Source organism: Fringilla coelebs (assembly GCF_963513975.1).
Source record: "Fringilla coelebs genome assembly, chromosome: 1".
NCBI lineage: Eukaryota > Metazoa > Chordata > Aves > Passeriformes > Fringillidae > Fringilla > Fringilla coelebs.
This window is the reverse complement of record NC_140028.1, coordinates 143769423-143790207: the sequence shown is the minus strand read 5'-3', so window position 1 is coordinate 143790207 and position 20785 is coordinate 143769423. Positions and strand designations below refer to the sequence as shown.

Genomic DNA, 20785 nt, shown 5'->3' with positions numbered 1-20785 from the left:
GAAGCTACAGGTAAGGGAAAACTGCAGGCAGCAAACACAGGGTTTGTTGCCTGCTCCCCAAAGAGCCTTTTGGGGGTGCCTGTCACCCTCCCTCACAGAACTATGCAGGCATGGTCCTTATCCAGGCAAACCTACTGAATCCCAAAGGACCCTAAAACCAGAGAAGAAAGTTATGACCCCAGGAGGCCACAGGTGCTCATGGCTGGGGAGGAAGAGACAGGGAGAGACCCCAGATGTGAATTGCACCCTAAAATTCCCCTCTGAGGAGAGCTGCCTATGGCAAGTGCAACAACAGCACCATGCAGCTGCACAGGATCCAGTTCCAAGACCTGCATGGTCACCTTCATTTTGCTAGAAAACAAAACAAAAGTTTTTGTGTGTTGCTGGCATAACTTGGTGTGCTTACTTTGCAAAGGTAAATAGTCAGTTTAAAGGAAAGTCTGAATTAGTGAATGTAGCACAGTATTCACAGAATTCTGGCAAAGTGCTTCATTTTGTGAAATTTCTTTCACAGAAGACTTTCCCCATCAGACTGCACTGTGCATGGTTTCCTCAGCTCAATTTTTTTGGTGCCATTTGCAAAGTAAAATGGACAGGGAATTAATAATTTACATGCTTATGTTGAAATCATTACTCTAGCTTTCCTGCTGAGAAAAAAAAGCACAAAACAAAACAAATTAACACCTGAATTTGTCACAAAAATAGCTGAATGTTTGGCACAACTGATTTTTTCATTTTAAATTAAGATGAATTGTTTCAGATGGATTGATCCAAGATATTTTTCTTCATTTAAGGTATTTACCAAACTTCATGAAGATACATTATACATGCTAGAAGTACAAACTACCTCCTCACTTCTGCTCTGCAGTTTTCTTCTTCATACAATAATCCCATGCCTGAGAACTTGGAAGGTGGAAATGTCCCAGGAGGCATTTACATTTACTTTCAAGTGTCTTACTAACAAAGCAAGCATTGCAAATTAAAGCCTTTACTATACAGAAGGTAATATGACTGCTGTTGCTCTTCAAAGTATCTCTCAGAAACACAAAATTTCATCTAAATATTCTACATGCTATGTCAAACACTGAAAAAAATAGTAAAACTTATGTATGTTACACTCCTTAAGCCAGTGATTTGTACCTATGTGATATGAAGCAGTATTTTATCCCCTAAAACTATTTCCTCCTTCAGAGTTTTTCCCCCATTCATCTCAATGTAGCTGTAGAGGGTGGGAACTGATTTCTTGCTGAATAAAACTTTTTTGGTTTCAAAAGTAGTATTTCCTTGTGGATTTCCACTATAGGATCTAAAATAGAGTGCAAGATACAGCCAAAAATGAACATGTATTAGCAGGGGTTGCAATTGCAATAGCCTTAGCAGTAAATATTCTCCTGTGTGGTTTGAGTTGGGTCTCTAATGGTTGTTACACACTCTATTTCTGCTGAATTATATGACACATACTTGGTATAACTTTGTGCTGACACACACCTGAACAAGTTTTTGATAAATACATCTGCAACTGCAGAACACAACCCCAACTGCAGCACCTGTCCCATTTCACACTTGTGCTAATATGAATTAAACTACTCATTTCTATATTCTGTTTGTGCTCTACTACCACCTGACTGCTAGTCAGAGAGTGGCATTTTGATCTCTGGAATTTTACACCACTGACTGGAAAACTCACTTCAGAACCAGAAAACCCAGTCACCACATCAGGGCATCAAGAACAAAACTTCCCCACTCTCACCCCTGGCTTTCCCAAACACAGCTAAATAGAGACAAAAGGAAAATAGTGGTAAAAAAGGACAAGCCCAAAATGACCCTTCTGAACCCACTCCTCCTTTGGCACTTGTGGCAGTGTGGGGGGTGTTAACATCTTCCTCACACCAGTACAAATCAGCCAGAACTCACTGCCACTTTTCCAGCCCCTTTGGCAAGGCAGTTCCTTGCCTGCAAGCCAGTGCCTTGTGTGGGGTTTGCTGCTCCTGAGGAAAGGTGCTGCAGAGCCACGATGCCAGGGCTGCTCTCCAGTCAGCTCATCCAGAGATGCTCCCACTGAGCTCATCATGCCCAAGCCTCTCAGCCTGAGGTTTACTTTTCAGTCTCGTTGCCTTTCTCTGGCACAGGTACAAAATGTTTTCCATACCATCTGCTCATCTATGAGATAAGCAGGGTCAGCAAAATGTTACATCAAAGTAATTTACACCTATTGGTGCTGAATTCTCAATAAGTAACACACCAGTACTAAGATGAAGCTATCTACAGCCTTCCTAAGGTGGACAAGCCTTTCTGAGAGGCTTCCCTTGCTGCACACAATAAAAAGATTTACCAGGTATCATTTGCTCCAGCTACCTTTGAACACTTAAAGGGCAGTTACACTGCTCTTATGCTGTAACAATCTTAAGAACTCAGCTCCACAGCCTTCTAGTAAGTTGCTTTTCTATTAAAAAAAAACCCAAACAAATGAACAAAAACCCAAATCCTACCCCCTCCCCCCCAAACACCAGAAGTAAACAAGTCTCTTAAATAACAGAACCAAGATGGGTTGTGGGGAGAGGTGGCTGCTTTGTTGTGGTTTTAAAACTCGAGTTTCAAAATTCCCTTTCCTTGGGCACTTTCAGGATTTACCAGAATGGCCCAGACTACGAATTCTGCCATTGAATCAGCCTACCCATGGCACCCTTCAATAACATTCACAGGGCACATTTGGATCCTGAGCTGTGGCTCCTGTGTTCTCCAGTCTTGCACTTGCTGCTGAGGGATGCCTGCCTCAGCAGGGTAAAGAGGGAGAGGCTGATGAGGAGCCAAGAGACAGAGCTGCATTAATGCAGAAAGGGAAAGGTCAGTGCTCAAGGAGGGACTAATGAAAGGGAACAGGAGAGAACAGTTCATTCTGGAGGAGAACATACTGTTTGCTATTTTAAATTTCATGTGAAGAATTTTCTCTTAAAATAAATTATTGGAGTTTTTTTCAAGACAACAGTACTGCTACACAAATTCCTCTTCAGTAAAGTAGTGCTCTTATAATGAAAACCTGTGAAAAGAACCCCACTAAATAATTATAATGCAAAACATCACATTTTGCTGAAACATGTCATTTCCCCTCTACTACTAACCAAAAAATATTAAAAACTGTAAAATTATTGATGAATTTCAGCAGTTTTCAGTTCTCCCTACTTTTATTTGCAACTATTTCTCATATAAAACACCAAATAAAACATACACTTTTGATCATAGAAGGCTTTATTCTGCCTATTACTGACTAAGGATGACTAACTACTTAAAATACAGTTTGCATATATTTGCAACACCTTGAAAAGAAAAGTGCTGACAGACCCTTAACAACAACAGGCCCCCTAAACACCTCTCATGTAAATTCATCTGTTTAATAAGAATGTCCTCTAATAAGCAGGTCAGAGAGCTGCAAAGCAAACAGGGCAGCTCTGCTGCTGCTCCCTAGACAATATTCTCATCTCATACATGATAACCATTATACCATATACACAATTATTAGAAAATAAGTCATTTTAGATGCACATTTTCTGGATGCTGAACACTGATGTGTTTTCTCCTTTAGAAATCAATTAGTTTGTTAAAGGCACACTCTTGGAGGTGAGCACTGCATCTCCCCAGACTCTCTGAAAACAGGTCCTTAATTGTGCATCTGTGATTATTACAGCAAAATAAACCAGTGTGTGTATGAGAGAGGGAAAGAAGGGTCAGAACTGTCCCCCAAAAGGAACAGAAATATTGACTATCAACAAGGTAAACTTATGGTCCAAATTATACTCCCAAAGTACCTTCAGCAAAAGTCTATTTGATGGTTTTCAGTTTGGTGATGGGGGGGAAAAAAAAAAAAAAAGAGAAGTACCCCCTCTGCTCTGTTCTTAACAGCAGCCTCATGCTGTGGGGCACATCCCCAGCCACAGGAGAATTTCCCAAAGCCCCATCACCAGCCTGGCAGGATCACCTGCAGCCAGGAGATGCCACCAGCAGCATAGCACCAGGCACAACCCAGAGGAACTTCATTAGCCAGTTCCAGGCCTCCATAACACAAATTCTGGCTCACCTGGCAATCTCACTCCTGCAGCCAGAGATGGGCTGCAAATCTGGGTCTTTGTTGGGTCAGGAGAGGGAAACAACATTCCCCACAGCAAAAATGGGATTTGTCCTCTTTCTCATGGATTTTCTGATCATCTGGATCATCATGGGGTGTGGAGCTGTGTGAAGGGCAGGACACACTCTTTAAGCTGGGTTTAAATCCCAGTGTCACCTTAGCTCTGTGCTCAGAAGTTTCTGAGGTCAGCACACAGGACTCCATACCAACAGAGTTCTGGCTGACCACTTCAGATTGGCACAAAGATCACAGGCAAGCTATGGACACATTAACCTGCCTCTGGTCAAGCAGAAGACACAACCCAGTTAAATAACCAATCCTAGTCCATCCTTTTTTCAATGAAAAGCAGTCTGAGAGCTTGGGCTATTCCTGGGATGAAAGCAAGAGGCACACACCAATGACCAGACAGGTTTTCACAAGGTGTGTCAAGCCCAACAGGCAACCCTCTTCATCCTAATACCCACTGGACCACACAGCCCACGACCCTTGCAGGGTACAAGGTAAAAAGGTGAGCCCACATGCTGCCTGCCAGCATCAGTCACAGACACTGGGATGGACAATCCAGCCACAACAGTCAGGGAACAGAAAGAAATAAGTGCTGCTTTCACATTAGCAATATTTCTGACCAGAGAGGGGGAAAACTAAAAGGCAGAGTCTCACAAGAACACCCAGGCTACCTGCTTATGCTCATGAAGATGCCAGGGAGGATGAGGAAGGAGGTTGGAGAGAGCAGCCAGGAGTCTCAAACAAAGTTTAGGATAAATCCTGGCTACAATAGCACAACTAAGGTGGATTTGAAAGAATCGTATCTGAGGCCATGCCCAAGACCACAATATCTTGCCGAGGTAACAACTTCTTTTAAATATAGGAATTTTCAAAACCTGCAGTAATTATATAACAGACATGGATAACACAAACCCAAGACCACAATATCTTGTCCAGGTAACAAATTCTTTTAAATATGAGTTTTCAAAACCTGTGGTAACTATATGACAGATATGGAAAACACAAACCTAACAGTAACTTCTCTTTTGTGTAGTCAGAGAACATCTCAATGCCAACTTTCTTTGACTTTTTTCACATCACATTTGTCCACGTTTATTTTGCTTGCAAGTACACAAACATTCTTGTAATACTGATAGCATGACACACACCAAAAAATAATAAAAATTGCATTTCAATAAGTTATATCTAAGACATTAAGAAACTTACAAATTTTTCCTGATGTACCAGTGACCTTACACCCTACAAAGAGAACCCAAATACTTTTGAACAAAGAATGTCACTGTTCCCCTTGCAGCTGATGATGAATCATCCTGAACAGCAAAGATTTGCAGAGTTGTAGGTGTCCACACAAATATTGTAAAACTTCGCCATCTTTAATTGCCTTTCTAAGTATTGGTGATTTTGTTCTTTCTTTTCTTTTTTATCCGCCAGCTCTATCAAATTCTCTAAATATTCTGCAGCTATTAAATTCTTTGCTACCTATACTGCCTATTACCAAAACCACACCTGAATCCATCAGATTTCCACGGTCCATTATGTCATTTCACCCTGCTATTGAACACCAATTTCACCCATTCACTCCCATTCTCTGACAACTAATTTAAATGGGAAAGGTACATGGCTGAATATTTGACAGATTAACCAGTATTTCTAGCTCTCAGGGTAATCTTAAGCATAAAAATTTCTTTGGATTTCCTTTCTATCACACATAATGCCACTACATCTGCTAATACATTTATGTCACAGGAACAAAAAGAGAACACACATCAAGGATTGGAAATTCAGTACTAAAAGACACTTTTGAAGATCAAGCTGATCTTAAAGCAAGCATTTTTAAGAGAGTAAGAATTTTTGGAATAGTGAATTCACCTTTGCAACTTTCTTACCAGTTCCACATTGTCTGCCACTGAAATAATGATGGACATACCAAGAAGGCCATCAGGTAGTTGTGGAGTAGAACTTGGCATCTGGCTGTATCCATTCATCCAGGACTTCCCACAGTATCAATGGAGCTGCCTTTATGGCACCCATCCACCACTCCACATTGGCACCAACCCCGACAGAATACATTGCTGCTTAAGTAATGGGGTTTTTCTGCAGACTCACAGGTTATGCTGCTCTGTTTTTGCTTCTCTGTGCAGTAATTTCTGTCCTGACCCCAACACTGCGGGGCTGTCACTGGAGCCTCTCCTGCTCCCAGCTGTACCCTCCAGCCTAACCTGGCAACCTAACACAGGCATCAGGCAAAGAGATGCTGATGGGATTGAGAGGTTACCTTATGCATCCAGTTGCTGTTGAACCATTGCCAAAGCAAGGCAATGAGGACTGAACCTGTCTGAACAGGAGTGGTGATTGACAGAGGCAGACAGAAAATGAACCCACTGTGCCTCCTACTGCCTTTACACAGCACTGGTGACAAACAGACTCTCAACTCCCATAAATCAGGTAAAAGTCATCAAAAAACAAACAACCACATCAGCTCATCACATAATTTTTTTGATTTTTTGACTGAGAAGGAAAACAAACAAGCAAAAAAACCAAACTGACCTCCCACAACACCTACAGGACAAGAGGGATGTCCATACAAGTGCTGGATGCTATAGCCTTTTCTGACATGTTCTTGTGTAAACTCTCACTTTAGACAAAATTTTAATTTGGTATTTTTTCATACTTCTTATTCTCTCAGAATAAGACTTCAAAAGGATAAAAAATATTCAGGAAAAGAAACTTTCTTCTCATTATATGTCTGTCTTGGGTTTTCTTCCAGTCTTCTGCCACTGAAGGTCATTTACTTCTCCCAAGACGTTTGGCCCTTTCCTTATACAAGCACCTTTGATCCAAATGAGCAAACAGTGCCTCATGGAATAAAATAAGGGACCAACTCTATAAATTATTTTCCCCAAGTGCCTTGTACTTTTCCCCCATAAAATGCAAGTTTCCTATTTTAAAAGTAAACACTCCTGTAAAAAAGATGAAAATAAAATACTTGGCATATTTTAAAATGATAAAAATTATGGATTGATTTAAACATAAGAGTTAAAGGCTGTTTACAGAAAAAAAGTATGTAGATCTTATTTCTGAATATATACAAAAACCCTCATTAGATTTCATTTTTTTTACAGTTTTTTTCTTGAGAACTGCTGGTGAGTTACAGTTGTACCGAACATTATTTATCTTTCAGGTCCATATAAACTTTTCAAAATGCCTAAGCTACTCATATACCCTGACACCTGACTCAGAAGTCAAGACCTAATAGAGTAAGATGTGTGGAGGGCTCCTCTGAACTTAAGGATCAAATATCTGAAATGAATATTAGCTTGGGTTTGCAATCAACCCCACAGATTTCAGAATGGAAGCAGAGTATAAGGGAGTGTCAATGGAAACAGTGCCCAAGTTTACCTGCAGAGATCTGGTATGCTAAATGATTTCTGTGCTTTTGAGCCACCTGGCTGCTGCAGAAGACAGCAGGCAGATTTATCTGAGAACCCAACAGAAACAGCTTCTTTATGTCAGTCGTGATGAAACAAAAATAAAAGTTAAACCCCCCTGCTCCACCATCAGGCTTTCTCCATAGGTGTACTTTGCACATCGCCTCACCCAACTCTGAGCTTCTTTCAGTGCTTCAGAGTTCCTCAGCTATGGAGGCAAAACTAAATTTCACTGTTGGGGACACCCTAGGAAGAAAGGGTGAAGATGAACATGGGAAGGAGGCTTGGAGGAAGCCAAGGTTTCCCCAGCCTTTTATGACCTTTGGTGTTCCCTCGTCTCTTCCTCCATCCTGTGCATGCCTCCAGGCTCCCTCCACAATCCTAAAGTACTTCTCCCTCATTCAGGATCTTTTCAGCATCCCCACACTTGATTTGCAAAATAAATGGTCTTCTCTTTCCTCAAGTAGCAAGTGCTGCTCACAGAGAGGATCCCAGGCTCCGGCAAGGAGAGAAGGTGCCAGGTCACAGTCAGACTCTGCTCTGGTAAGGCAAGGACAGCATGGTCAGATGCAGAACAACAGGGCTCTGGGGGACAGAGCTCACTGTGACCCAGGTGACTTCTGCTGCCCCTGTCCCCAGTGCCAATTCTGCTGCAAGAACAACTGAAGTCAGAACACATCACCCCCTTCTCAGCCTTGAGAGAATAAGCCGCATTCCTCAGTTGAGTCTAAAGTTGATTCAGATATTGCCAACAGCAGAAGACGTAATTTTGAGTTTTTTAAGTCTCACCCAGATTCTTTTCCACCTTCCATAAAACCAACCACTAATCAGTATTTTCAGAGTTACTCCAAGTGCAGCAGTGTAAGATGGGGGTAGAGTCAGCTCTGGGCACACAAAGCTCAGACCTGTGCAGAGCACAGACCCAGCCCTGCCAGACAGCACGGCTCACGGGCACAGGCAGTAAACAAGTAGAAATAAATCAGTCTGTTCCCCCATAAAATTGCTGCCACTTGAGTTGCAGTGTCTCACACACTGATACTGTAGATAATTCGGTTTCATTTTGATTACGACCTGTATTAACACCCAAAGTAATAAAATCCTTCACATTCTCATTTTACTGAAGCCAAAGGACAAACCTTCTGCAGTGACATATGGCTCTGCTCCTCTGCAAGTATGTTAGCCTGCTTACAAAATCTCCTTGTCTAGCAGAGGATAATGCTTTTTAAAATAAATTACCTGCATTAATTTGTATTTTCCACCAAGAAAACCTCACATATCATCATAATCGTCTATCTAAACAGATATATGAGTTTCTCACATTGTTTCTACTTTTTTTCTCCTTTAATGGGGTGATTTTGGACTATGTCATTGATTATATAGCTGTAACATGCAATTTTTTCTAGCACAAGAGTCAGCTTGGAGCTCTCAGACTGCAGAGCAATTCCTGCATAGTTCAAACAACATTAAGAACAGTCTAGGGGACATGAATTGAGATGAGACCAGGTTTTGCAGAACTTTGAAAACAAGATGTATTTCATACCTGATTACTTAAGTGCAACTTTCAACCTCAGAGGATTGGGTATTACATACAGATTTATTATTTTTTTAGTCCAAAAATAATACAGCTTTCTCTGTGATGTGTATATTGATACACTGTTACATTAACTTTGGGATACTCACTTTGATTAAAGACTCTCCTGCTCTTTTCCAGGCTGCATAAATTCCTCTCCATACCCCTGCAAGATGACCAGCTGCTATGGGGAGAGCAGAGATTATTCTAGATCTCTGTTCTAGGAGCAAGAACTGACACTTCCACCTCTGTGAGGCAGACAGAGACACAAAACCATGGCCCCAACATCCTGCAGGAGATATCTGTAAAGGGCTCCTTGTAGGATTTCTTTGTGGCCAGGAACCATATTTTCTTTTTGTGCGATGAGAAAGTATTTCTCTGCCTAAAGAAGCAGGTTAAGATTAAAAAAATTAGACAAGAAAAGATGAGAATAAAGCTATTTATGCCTCCACTTGTTTTTCCATCTAAAAACTAGACTTCTGAAAATAGCCAATTTCAGGTGAAGAAGTTTCTGTTGATTCATTATTTTTAATAAAACATCTTCTACCTGTGCCAACAACTTCTAAATAGCAAACAGGATGTGAACTGCATGACATACAGGAATGGATTTTGTTTAGCAAATGCTTAATGTCATTGTCATGGTTCCTAAGAAGGCAGCTTGCAGTGGCACTGAAATTTGCAATTAGTGCAGCTTAATTAAAAAATGCCCATTTCCCATTCACATCTACTATGGAGACATTCAAGTTAAAATAAGGAAATATTTATTCCTGTACTACTGTACATGAATGAAATGCATGATGAAAACCCCTTAACCCTAAAATTTTGAACTAACATTTCTTTTGGTCTATGATGAACTAATGAAGTCATTTTCCCCATAACTGGGGAGAAATCATGAGGCATTATTTGATCCAGCTGATCTGCATCATTTGTGGGAATCTTGTCTAAGCAAAGCAGGAAGGAACCACAACATTAACTTCACAAGCCATTGCAGCCCTGTGAAACCATGTCATGTTTTAATCCAGCCAGAATTTAAGCACCAAACAGCTGCTTGTCACTGCCCCCACAGCAAGATGGGGAAAAGAGAATCAGTAGGGTAAAAGTAAGAAAACTCCTGGGTGGAGATAAGAACATCTAAATAATTGAAATAAAATAATAGTAATAAATGGTAATGAAAAGAAAAAAAACAAAACCAAGAGAATTAAACCCAAGAAAGACCAATGATGAAAATAGAAACACTCTCCCACCACCAACCAACTGATGTCCAGCCAGTCCCTGAGCAGCAGCTCCCAGGTGATGACACTGTGGGATGTGGGACATGCCTGGGGCCAGCTGGGTCCCCTCCCAGACTCCAGAGGTCTCCCAGACTCCTCTCTCTGGGGTCATATGAGGAGCAGAAGAGGCATTGATACTGTGCAAACCCTGCTCAGCAGCACTGAGAACATCCCTGAATTACCAACACTGATTCCAGCACAGAGCCATCACAGCCCCATTCCAGCCACTGGGATGACGTTTAACTGCAGCCCAGCCCAAGCCAACACCGTGTGGCCTCTCAGAATTCAAGAATTAGTTACTGTGTTGGCAAAGAGATGCTTGGGGATAGAAAAAGAAATCTTTCTTTCAGACTGATTCTTCCCACAGATTTTTGAGATGAAATAGCACTTTAAGACCCAACTTTCTTGCCTTCTAAAATATGCCATTAACCTCTATGCCAGTCATAACTTATTTTCAATTACCATGCCAACAAAATACATTGAGACAAGTAAATCTTTTTTGGCATCATATGAGAAGGGTAATATTTCACAGAACAACAAAATAATTTTAATCAATGATCTTATTTCTGGGAGGGGAATAACCAAAATTTTGGGGCTAGTATAAATCTCTTGAGATATTTGAAACAAAGCCCAGAGAGAAGGCCTGCCTTCTAATTGGGAATGCAGTAGATCCAGAGACATGAAATGGGCACTAACTGCCTGATTACCATTTTAGTGAACATGCATTTATAATTTGTACTGCAACATTAAGCACATCCATCAATCCTTTGCCTCTCTGAGAAAAACAGTGGTGGAAAGAGGGATCCTTTTCTGCCCAAACTTCTTTCAGAGCTCTCCATTTCTTCAGTTATAATAATTTCTGCCTCAGGTGTTTGGGTAGGGAGCTCTAACTGCAGGAGCAGAAAGACAATGGAGAAAAATCTCAGACAACTTCAAACATTTGTAACAAAAACAGTGTGTGGAAGTTTGACACAAAGGTAGATTTACCACAACAAAATTGAAATTAATAAAAAAGAATTTGAGACATGGAATAGGACTGGTATTTCTTAACATTTTTGTCCAACTAGTATTCACAGAAATTTTAAGTAAGGAAAAAAAATTAAGTCAAAGAGTTTAAAAGTCAAATATTTCAAAAGCAATCATTCACCAAATGCATTAAAATTACAGGTCAAAATTGAGGGGAAACTCTTCTAACAGGTACTGTCAGTGAAAGTACAGTTAGTTCCATTAGATTACGCAGCTTACGCCATCACCAAAATTCCACTAAGATGAAGGCAAGTTGTCAGCAGAGTAGGAAGTCTTAATTATTGTAAAAATCTAGTAAATCCACACATCTCTAACTTGGAAGTGAAACAACATCTTAGAAAGAGAGATTAAATCAGAAGACTAACAGGCGATTCATAATTTGGAAAGCTTTGGGCATTTTTTAAGTCACAGTAAACAAGAAACTGTCAAGTTTCTACTTAAAGCTTGAAAATTAATTAAAATTTAAAAACAAAAACACTGCCACTTCGAAAGCCACTCCTCATCCCAAGAAAACAAATTGATTTAACTTTGGAAATACAAAAGCCATTTAAACTGCTTCCACTGTGACTGGGTATTGCAGATTGCTCTCTTTAAGTGTTCAATAAACTATGAAAACTATTAGCAGCCTTGCCACCCAAAAATCCATTCATCAAATTGTCCCTCCTCAATACCTTTCCTATCTCAACCTCACAGAAAGAGAGATGCAGCAGCATAATGTGGAGTAAAGAGAGAGGACTACAGGACAGACAAAAATCTGAAGGAAGGTCTCAGTAGTTTTCAACTCCCCTCAAGTTATTTTTTCCCACCAGTACATTAGAGCTTCTGGTTGGGTAATACACCTCTTTCTCATCTACTGTAGAGTTTATGATAGAGAAAACATCAATTGCAGATCAATAACAGACAGAGAACCAAAAATAGACATTTTTTGCCTTTGAAAAATTGCACAGTGTGCAGCTGTACACAATCATACCTATCCTGTTACTTCCAGGAAAAAAAAACCTATGCTACAACCTTATCTCTGGAAGACTCAGTGAGATAAGGCAGCCAAAAGCCTAAATACAATCTTTAGAGTTAACATTAAATAGAATAAATTAGGCACATATTTCAAACCTTTTCATAATACTGCAAATTCATTACTAACACAAATGTTTAGTGGATTGCATTGAAAGCATTTTCCATTGTACCTTGAAGAGTTACGAGTCCAAACATGAAATGTTGTATTCCCTTACTCAGCCTCAACATCCACTGCAGTTACCAGCCTTAAATCACACTGATCCTACCACAAGCCACTAGAGGAACATGCTGACACAGCAGCAAAAGCTACCAAAAATTCTCAACTCGTGCAGAGCAGCAGCCAAAGCTATTTCAGTAAAGACCAAATTACAATAAATAGTTTAGGACCATAAAATATATTTATTGTTCCGTCTACCTCTAGAGCAACTTTTGTTGCTGTTGCCATGGCGTTGGAAGGAATGAAGGAAAACTCTGCTTGAATTAAAGGCTTGGAATGTCATATAATGCAGGATGACTTTTCATTAACAGGTCTTTACCTGTTAATCAACAGCACCATAATTAGTTCACTTTCAGATTGTTCTTGTTTATTGAATGAGGACATAACAATAAAGCCTCTCACAGCTCTTTATTGCTAAGCATTTGTTCTAAACACTAGAAAAAAGAGGATATATTTTCTCATTCCCTTTGGAAGAATCAATCTAAATCAGGAACTCTTAACAGTAGGTACATAACCTGGGAATAAACTTCTACATTATTTTAAAATATTTTTTTTAAAAAATAAAATGTTGAACCTCTTTAGTGCATCTATTCAAAACAATCATGGTAATTAAAAGGTATTTATGTATATTATACATTTATGCATAAACTTGCAGCTCCTTTAGAATAACAAAGTAATACCTTCTTCCTTGGCTTCTTACTTGACAAAATGGATGTCAATAATTACTGCATATATTTTTCACACACAAGCTGTATTGAGATGAAACAAATCCCTAATTCATGCAGACTCAACACTTTTGCTCTGCAGCAGTGTATGCACTTGCATATGAACCAGGTTTTCTACTCATTTCTCCTATAGTCTGAGAAGCTACTTAGCCAGGACCACAACATCCTCCCCCTGAAAACCATAAACATTTTTCCCTATTATATTTACTGTCTAAAGGCAGATTGAGAGTCAAAAGACTATTACTGCTTGTCAAATGCTATGAAGTCAGAAACAAAATGATGTTCACTAAATGATTATTGTAATGCAACAGCAGTCAGGTGAGGCAGAGTTTGTGCAGCAAATAGAGGGAAGAATTTTAAAAGAACATTTAGAGAAAAAAAGACAAAAACAGGAAAAATATAAGGGATCTTCTGAACAGAAAAGCTTGTTATTGTGAAGAATCATCCAAAAGAATGTTGTTACTCAGAATATACTTAAGCAATCTACAGCTTTGCCTCCTACACACTCAAGAAAATGCAGAGAGTGAATAGTCATTCATTAATGTCCTTGCAAAATTGGTAAATTTGGAAATTTATTTGATTCGTGACCTCATGTCTTCAGCTTATGTACTATAAGACAGGATTACTGAAATTTTCAAAAAGAAAGAGGGAAGCAGTATGAATATTTTAAGAAGCACAATTTTCCCAAGCAGGGGATGGGTTCAAACTTTTCTAGCCTGTCTTCTTTTAGACACTCCTATCAATGTCTCAATTAAATACCAAAGTTCCTCAGTAATTAATCTGATTGACCCAACTAACCACTGCTACTGTAGTCACTGATATTTAGGGGGACAAAGGCAAACACCTTCTGACAGAGAATAGATGAAGCCCAAAATAAGCAAGTAGCTGTTAAGCACTTCATTTTTGGAATGATATATTTTTAATCAATTGGAATGCTAAGTAGAAGATATCCTTTAACACCAGGAGAAAAGGCCCTGTCTCACTCAAATCTGAGTCTGCCCAAAAGCCACATTACAGTTGTGTAGCCATCACTGCCAACTCATTTCACATCTCTTTTCTTTTGACAGTTTATATTACTACCTTTTGTTCATAAAAAAAAATCATACTTTTTCTTGTTGGTAACGTTTTGATTTGTTTTTCTCCTAGTAAAGGTGAAGAGCTAAAGAAAAAGCTGTTATTCTATTTTTTTTCAAAAGCTATAACCAAACATCCTAATCATGAAGTCAACCACACTTGTGAATGTCCCTTGACACAAGAAGAGGACAAACTATGATGGATTTAGAGCAGAGGCACGCTGCTGCAGTGTCCCTCCAAACCAGGATTCATTTGCTTTCCACCTCATTGCCAGAACATCATCCCTTGGTGTTCTGTTCTTCTCTCCAGACCACACTGTCCTTTTCAGGCTCTCGTATTTCATCATTCATCAGGCTCAATCCTCACTGAGACTCCCTAATGCTTTTATCAAACAGGCTGTACTTTTCCATGACCTCTGAAATGCTAAAATATTTTTTTTAGTGTCATACAATAGGGAACATCTCTGAACATGCCCAATGAATATGCTGCTATGTAGCTTACCCAAAACGTGCTAACAAAAAGGTTCACCACACACTGATAAGATACAATATCTCTAACACACAAATATATTTTCAAGGTACATTTAGCATGCTAGTTTAGCACAGATGTTCAGAGTTACCCCAAATTGTATACATAATGCCTACATGTCCAAAAAACAGCAGAAAAATAAGATTTAGTTGTATTTTTTTAATTAACACATCTCATAAGGCTGAAGACTTCATATCACCTCAAATATTTCAGGGAGAAATACTGAATATTAAAAAAAAAGGCAACTCCAAAAACTTCAGAATTTTAATCCTACTTAATATCAGACCATTACATTAGACTTTAGAGATTCATCCATCTTATCACCACAAATGCATAATTTTGAATAGAGAGATCCCAGATAGCTGTGGTTATTCTCCAGTGATGTCAAACCTTTCACCACACACACCCCACATCCCCCCAATCAGCAGGGGGGGAGATAGAATCTTAATCAAAATTCTTTACTTTAACGCCAAAATGCCCCCAAAATCACTCAAAACCACACTGGTTAAACTGTTTTCTTACAATGCTTGCCCTGGTTCTATGAAAGCCAAGAAAATGCATTACCACAAGTTACAACACTAAGACAGAACTAAAGCTTCCTTGTGACAACACAGCAGAATTCTTGCCTGAGCTCTGGGCAAAAGCAGGTCTGTCCACAAGAAATAGCACTGTGCAGCACTAAAACTTATTTACTAGCACAGGACACAAGAATATAAAGGATTACCTATGGCTGGTGGGAGATTTATGGCTGCCTGTGGTGCTGAGCAGCACACTGCCAGTGAAGTCTCAGCAATGCTTTTCTGCCCTGCAGGAGCTGCACCCTGAGATGCTCCACAACAAGAACCCCCCACAAAGAAGATTTTACAGACAGATGGGGCAGTGGATAACCACAGTTGCATTACCATGCTAAACATCTTTTCCTAAGAGGAGCAACTTCACCTTTGATTACTACTCCAATTCTCCAGTTGTGCTGGGCATTTCTGTCCCACCATCACACAGGCAGCTGTTTTAGCACCACATTGAGACAAACACAAGACACAAATACACAGTTTGGAAGATAGATGGGGCTTTTTTCAATGAGGAAAAAACCCTCACCACACTGGTTCAAAGTAAAGGAGATGAAGTCACCACTGCACTGACATTTTAACATTAAGACTTCAATGTTAATTTTTCACCTCCAGTATCTCAAATAGCTCAGGGGAAGTGAGAGCTAACACACAAGAGAACTCAGGCTAATGGGAAATTGGAAGTCTTCCTCCCAAACCATCTCCATTTCATGTAGCTGATTCTATTACACAACTGTCACATAACCTGATGAAGAACAAGTGTGGGGGAACCAAAAAATTGAGCCAGTTTCAATCCTGGTGGTTTTTTCCACAAATTTGTTTCAAAAGGTGCATGTATTTCCTTAAAAACTGTAAAGTAGTCCTAATAACTGAGACACCATCTTCATATCCACAGATTCTCAGGAATATTTAGGTGTTAACTCACCTTTGATTTCAGTTGAAAATACTTCTGAAGTGTGTAAATACTTCTGAAGATGTGGACTTTCAGAATACTATTATACAATGGCAGATTTTAAGCTTTACTCATTCTTGAGTACCACATAAGATTGTGGCTTCTTCTAACATTATTTATTCAAAGCATATTTAAAAAAAATTAAGTGTCAGACAAAAAAAGGCCGATTATTTTGTTGAAGAACAAATAATGTAGAGAAGAACCACTGGAAGTAAATCCTAATATTTAAATAATTGGTCAGGTTTTTACAACAACAAAACATCCATGTGCAAACATCCACACACACTCATTTAGTTCAGAATTCAGGTAAGAAAGGACATCAGGTGGTATTTGAACTTCAGTTATTTATGAAGAATCCCCACATCTTTGAAAAGCACATAAATTCTCTACAGACAATACAGCAAGTGCACACAGAGGTACCACTTAGTGTTGCTCCTCAGAAATCTGAATTTAGTTATAACAAGCACTGATGCTCACTGAAAGGGCTCAGAAAGCTTAGGCCCAGATTTATAGTGTCATTTGACAAAAATTCAATAGCTTTTGGAGAGCAGTGCCTTGCCAACGCAGATGTTGCCGCAGACATCTGTTAGCTCAACAATGCCGAGGTGCATCTCCCTCTGCAATCCCACCCTACCAGGCAATGGTCTGGAAAACCTCAAAGCATAACACATTAAGTTCAAGAAACCATTTCAGGAATCCTGACTTCTCTCCCTTATCATCTGTAGCACATGTTTACTGTTTATGGCTCATCACCAGCACATGCAATCACTTATACTCCAAATGTTCAAGGAACTCTGTAGCTGAGGAAGAAAATGCATTAATATTCTGAACTACCTGCAGAGATCCGGGCTTGGAAAGGTTCACGATTTTGTACCGCAATGCCTGGGTGCCCCTGCCACACCGTGCTAACCTAAGTCCCTCCTAACAAGTGCAGCTTGCATACATAAAGCAATATTGATTCAGCTGTGCAGAGCTGTTTGCCCAGCCTTTCAGAAGCACAGCTTCTCCAAACACTGCTGCAGACATCAGAGCTGTCTTCCGAGGAGAGGGGAGGCGTTTGTCAGCCAGGCTTGGCTTAACGACACACTCTGCGCCAACGAGTGCATTTAATTAACTTCCCTTGGTTGGCCTCACAGAGTTGTTTTCTACTATCTGATCTTGTCTGCATGAACCCCGTTCTGATTTCATGCAGGAAGGAGGATTGCAGCCACAGCCTCTTTTGTAAATAAAACTGCCCTGACTTATAAAGGATCTGTTGATAGCAGCAAAGATATCATGGTAGCCATGCCCGCATAAAGCACAGCACAAAACTGCTTGCTGAAGCTAAATACCTGGAGATTAAAGCTAAAGGAAAGAATGGCACCCTTCTAAATGAGCAGTTCAAGCAGTTTAATAAAGAGAGGACATAAGGGATGGTTATTTTGAAATGAACACTTTTATCTGTACCACATGGCGTCTTTCCCAGTGGCACTGCTAGAATTCAATAGCACAATTTCATGAGAAAGAATAAGAACTTGTCTTTGTTTTGCTGTTCACAGGAGCCAGTTTGTTTAAACCTTCCAACAAGGAAGATAAACAAGCTGATATTTTACATGAACTGCTTTATCTGTCACTTAAAATGCAAAACAAAACATGACATATTCCTGCTTATCCAGCTGTACTAAATTTAGTATATAAATACAAGGACTCTTCAAGGGTAAGCAAAGGATTTCTGTCTCAGATCCTCTAAAAATTCCTTCTTGACTCTTTTTTCTTCTTCATACAAACACATTCTAGGCAGAGCTGTTAAGGAAAAAATACACTCACAGGCAAACTCTTTTACTTGAACTTCTAACCCAGACAGCAAAGTGTATGTGAAGGTGTGAAAGCCATATCCCTCTTTACCCACAGCTGTAGGTACACATGCCATCACTGCAAATACTAATCCTCATATTATTATTTTCCTTCTATACATCTTATTTAATTAAGATGTTATTTGCTTCCTTTTTTATCTGTAACAGCTTTTCACAATTTATTGGGGGGGGGGGGGGGGGGTTCCATGCTTATAGTATGCCAGGTTACTTTCTATCAAAGACTGCAGCTCACAGGCATATTCACCTTTCCCATCACCCTTTTTAGCTGCAGGCTTTCCAGCTTCAAGCATTTTAGATGGGTGAAAATGTCAGCTCCTCCAACTCTAAGAAAGAAGCGATGATGTACCAGAAGATAAATAAATGACATCTAAGTCACTTTAGCTCTCAAAGTTCTGGCTTTGCAAAGAAAGAGTCCAGGAAAACTCACTCAGTCTTTTTGCTTGGCTTATGCTTGTGCCATTAAAATTAACATGAAACAATATGTTCCATTTTAACCACTTGATGAGTCAGTGCAGCTCTGAAAACTGATAAAAGGTTTGTGGAAATAAATTAATATTGCATGAATGCTGCTGGAGCTATTAAACAAGCATAGGCAAGAACCCATCACTGAAGCCAAAAGAGACCTTTATACAATGAGAGAAAGTGGCAGACAAGTCAACAATCATTATTAGAGCAGGTCCTTTGCCCTGCAAAAATGGCATGTGACCCAAACAGATGTAAGCAGCCCTTATCTCTGATATAAACAGTTATGCTGCTTATCTCAGATCTTACAATTCTATGACATTGCTTTTAGCAATACAAACACCATTTTTTTTTCCTTCATGGAAAGGAAAATTTATCAAAATCATTTAGTAAAAACCTCTCTACAGAAGAAATTAGAAGGGAAGAAGAGTAGGGGATTTTTTAAGCTATGAAATAAGCTCAGTTATTGGTGTTTTGATTATGCTTTCACAAGTGATCTACACATGATGACAGATATGAGACAGCAAACACTATGACTTATGTCTTCAGTAGGCAAACCTAGCTTTATTTCTGCAAATGTGGTCAGTTTCCTATGCCTCTGCTGGAAGCAAAGATCAGAATTATCCGCTTTGCTGCAGGAGTCAGAAGCAGATCTGCAGATCACATGCTACCAAAAAGCAGCTGCTGTTTCTTACCCACTTTCACACTGTACTTCAGAAATACCCACTTGTGTGACAAGAAAGGAGGCAAACCTTTTCAGAGTAAGCTCTGCTTCTGAGAACAGTGATATCCACCAACTTCAGTTCCTGAACTCTCAAGCCCAGCAAAGCGCTCCAATTTTAATATATCAGAATTTCTGAAAAATGCCAGAGCCACAGGTGAATCAGCAGCACTTTGGGCAGGAAAAAAAGTGAAAGATTGCTCAGAAGCAAGAGGCCAACTTCCTTTCTGCTACATATAAAAAAAAATTTATAGTTTTTTAGTACTTCAATGTATGATCTCCCAAAGATCCTGTTTATTTTCTCAAGAATGGTTTATCTTCACTTGCATCAAGGAGAGCATTTAAAATACATGCTAGATAACATTTGCCCAGGGGGACAAAAAGGAATGAAATATTTTACAGTTACCTTAGACTCTTTGACAGAATCCCTGCAAGTATTTTTTTAAAACAAGATCAGACATTAGAAAATATTATTGATCATCTGTCTTACTCAATACTGACATTTCTTTAAGTTAGTTATGCCAAAACATGAGTAGTTCTACAGAAAAGGTCCACTCAAATTCAAAGATACAACTTCCATAATATAATTCCGCATGCTAAAGAGTGTCATATGGACATTTGACAGACTGCATCTTCATTTAAGAAAACAAGTAGAGCAAGAAGTTAGGAAGCTACATTTATAGAAACAGCAAAGTCTTCAATAGAGAGATCCCTTGAAGTACAGAAATTGCTGTCATCTGTTGCATAAATTGCCCACTATCCATTGTCTGCTGCATATAACAGTTGCCTATGATTAAACCTGATTAAATCTGCTTGCACTGGGGAAGACTCCAGCCTAGGCACTGGAAAATATTGATAGCAAAAAAATTCAACCTGTACAAATCTGTCACTGCCCTTCCTGGTGTAAATCATGGGAATTGTCAATATAAAAGTCTTAGAAATTTGCATTTGTCTGATGTTAAACAGTACTGGAAATTTAATCTTGTTTCACCTTAAATGTTAATTAGCTAAACCTTATTAATATCTTAATAAATTAATAGACCCATATGATTTTTTCTGTGTTTGATGGAAAAAAAAACTTCTCCTTCATAACATGATGTCACAAACAATAATTTCACATACACGACTTAATTTAAATATTAAGCCCCTTACTACAGCTATACATATTGCCATATATTTCTATATCAAAACACACTATTAAAACTACTCCCTTCCTCCTTTCATCACATATACACATTTATAACAGTTATTA

The 20785-nt window shown here is 39.2% G+C and overlaps 1 protein-coding gene across 1 annotated transcript in view; it reads right to left on the bottom strand.

Moving 5' to 3' along the window:
- Positions 1–20785, bottom strand: part of PTPRN2 (protein tyrosine phosphatase receptor type N2) — a gene marked incomplete at both ends in the record, with an annotated part of 628010 nt that overhangs the window by 540148 nt on the left and 67077 nt on the right. The gene's annotated exons all lie outside the window — the stretch shown is intronic.